Here is a 3,628-nt window from a genome sequence, read left to right on the forward strand (position 1 = left end):
AACTTGATACAAATTGATGTGGAGGCAAACAGAACTTTCCAGGAGTGATTTTTCCCACATTTCTCTGGGAAAGCAGTAGGTTCTAACATGTGTAGGAGCAATGTTTCACTCTACAGATGGGTTTTGAAGCCCCAAATTGAATGAGGTAGATAGCCATATTAACAGAATGTAGTGATCTTCCTACTTTACAAGATGCTGGAGAGTCTCCTTTGGCAGATAAAAGAAAGTATTCTTTTTAGAGCAAGCCCATGCCAGCACCATCAGCATAATCTCTCTGGCTAACATCTGAGTCTCTATATCTTTTCCTCTGTAAAATCTCCATCTCCACACCATGACAGTTTCCCTCTAGCTTTGTAGAGAAATACAATACTTGCACACAAACCAGCAAAGTCTAACCGGAAATCTAACACTGCCAAATCCACCACTAAACCATGTCCCCAGGTACCACGTATTTTAAATACCCTCTAGGGACAGTGAGCAAACCTTTTCCCTGGGCAGTCTCTTCAAATGCTTGATAACCCTTGCTGTGAAGAATTTTTCCCTAATATTGGGGAAGCAATAAGGTCTCCCCACAGCTTCATTTTCTCAGATTAAACAACCGCAATTCATAGAATCATATTACACTGTTAGAATCATAGAATGGCATAGGCTGGAAGGGACCTTAGAGATCATCTAGTCCAACCTCCCTGTTTTGGGCAGGGATGCCACCTCTCGACTAGACCAGGCAACACATAGGGACCAAGCAGGAATCGAACCCACAACCTCGGTGTTAGTCCTTGTTGTCAGCACCGTGCTCAAACCACTGAGCTAACCGGCTCTCTCAGCCATTCCTCAGAAGACATATGCTCTAGCCTCTTTATCAGCTTTGTTGCCCTTCTTTGGACACACTCCAACACCCCAGTGTCTTTCTTGGAGGGAAGGGCACAAAACTAAACACAGGATTTGAGGTGTGGCCTCACCAGTGCCAAGTACAGGGGAATAATTGCTTCCCTAGTCCTGTTGACCACACCATTTCTGTTACAAACCAGGATGCTCTTGGCCTTCTTGGCCACCTAGGCATGCTGCTCATTTTCAGCCAGCTATCGATCAACACCTCCATGTCCTTTTCTCCCAGCCAGCTTTCCAGCCATTCTTCCCCAAGCCGATAGCACTGCCCGGGGCTGTTGCGACTTGACATTGTTGTTTGTTATTGGTTTTGTTTGTTTCTTTAAAATTGTCAACTACAATTTCAAATGCATGACAAACCAGAAAAATCCACTGCACTAACATGTATCTGTTATTCCAAATGACCCAATAGGGCTTTTTCCAGGTTGAAGCAAATCTCTGCTGCTCTAATAGATTTCTTAAATTCATGCTGGTGACAAATTCCAGATTTTCTCTCTTGTCTTGGAAAATGACAGTCTTCCTCATGGTTTCAGACTGATGAGGATGGTGAGCCTAAATCCAGGAAGCCCAGACAACAGCAACCTGTCAGACAATCCTGCTGACTGAACTCTCCCTGTTGTTTGAAAGCAAAGCTAACAGAGACAGGAGCAACACCATACAACAGTAATTTTGCTGACATGTTTAATACATATACACACAGTGTTTCACAACTGGCAACAGGCTCAAACCTGTCTACACAGAGCAGTGAGACTGAGGCAGTGAAAACAAGACTTCTCCCTCTGGCAGGAGGCAAGTCACCCATCTCTGCTGTCATGGCAAGGCATTAAATGCTGCTTCCTTTTGTGGACTTCTGTGTTCCAAGATTATAACAGTTACCTTCAAAACAGTATGCTAGCACCAAAGTCAAATTAATAAGTTTAATAGGTTCAAAAGCAAGAAAACGACAACAAAATTTACTTAGAAAGCAAAATAAAACCATAAGACCAGACATTTTAGCAAGATATTACGGCTGCATCAGTCGTTTCCTTGGTGGCTGCATGGAAGATTGAAGACCATTCTCCTTGCCTCAGCAGATTTCGCAGGAAGGCCCATCTCCTTGAAGGATACCCCTGTAAGAGCCTATTGGCAGGAAGAAATGACACTGCTTAAAGGTACTGGGACTGGCCAGGAGCTAAACCATCACTGAAACATAACATCCTCTCACAGAAAATCTTTAAATGAACTGCAGTCAAATCTTCAACAATTATTACAAGCCTTTCCCACACAACTGAGTTCTTCTGATGAGCTATCATTGTGAACCTCTTCATAGCAGCAAGAGATGTTTTAAGAGTTGTAATATACTCTAACTGGTGAAATTACTTACCTATGAAGAAAAGGTACGAACTCCTTAGAAATAACTGATGTAGCTTCACTTATTTTCTCAACATACTTCAAGAAACGTGAATGCTTGGTAACAGTAGCTTAGCAATACACTGGTGGCATGATGCTTCTTGGCAGCTATAGTCATATCAGTGGGGTGGTACTCGACCACAGAGATAAAATTGTTCTTTGGAACATGCTGTTATTCAAATTAGGTCCTTTTGAACTTCAGCTTATTGAATGCAATAAAGTTCAGCTTGAAGAAATATTAACCTATTTTCTCAGTGATTCATCATGTTTTCTCAAGCCTGAAGGTCAGTAGGCAGACTGTGAGTAGAAGAGACAGAGTTTTCATGAGAAGCCGTGGAACTTCCATAGCCAAGAAATAACAGTGATTGCAGACACACCATGACCAGAAAAAATCTCTTTAAATTTCATTTGCTTTCAGAAGCTTCTTCATATACCCACAGACAGAAACACAACATATACATTCACACGCATATAAACATTGTATCTACTAGCTAGACTAGCTCTCGCTTTTCTCTGGAGTTTAGGCTATTCAGTTCTATGTGTGAGTTTCATCGAGGATGCAGCACTGATAGAACATAAATAAAACCCAAAACATAAAAATCTATCTGGAAGGAAAAATTCAGATAGTAAAAGGCAAAGTGCTCCTCTGGGACTTTCAGAACAGAAGCTAATAAAACCTCTATTACAAGAAAAAAAAGGGGAAAGGGGAAAGGGGAAAGGGGAAAGGGGAAAGCTTTGGGCTTTGAAAACCTCTGAGGTGGGAGGGAGGCAGTTTAGGGGAAAGGGGAAAGGGGAAAGGGGAAAGGGGAAAGGGGAAAGGGGAAAGGGGAAAAAAAGGGAAAAGGGGAAAAAAAGGGAAAAGGGGAAAAAAAGGGAAAAGGGGAAAAAAAGGGAAAAGGGGAAAGGGGAAGGAAGGAAAAGGAAAAGGAGGAAGGAAAATTACTTCAGAGATGTGACCTCTTCTGAAATCATCCATATCATAACCCAACATGCTTATTAACAGATTTGACACCATTTGCAGCGATGGGTCTCTTTGACAATGCCTGAAAAGTTGTACCTTTCACAATCCTTGTTCTCGCAGAGCAATATCAAATCTGGCCCAGATTCAGCAAATACGTACACATATATACTGCGCAGAACCCCAACAGTGTATTTTGTAGTGTCTTTTGTATGCAGATGCAAATGAGGAGTCCCAAACCACAAGGGTTTCCTTGATGAAACAGCAGGAAGTTTTCAGCTTCAGGTTAGAGGTGCTTCAAAGCCCTGCACCTGCACTGAATGTCTTCTTACCCAGGAATCTCTGCATCAACTGCTGCAGAACCTTAAGCTATTCTCTCCTCTGTGGTCGGTTCTG

The sequence above is a fragment of the Apaloderma vittatum genome, unplaced genomic scaffold (genome assembly GCF_000703405.1).
Source record: "Apaloderma vittatum isolate BGI_N311 unplaced genomic scaffold, ASM70340v1 scaffold4340, whole genome shotgun sequence".
NCBI lineage: Eukaryota > Metazoa > Chordata > Aves > Trogoniformes > Trogonidae > Apaloderma > Apaloderma vittatum.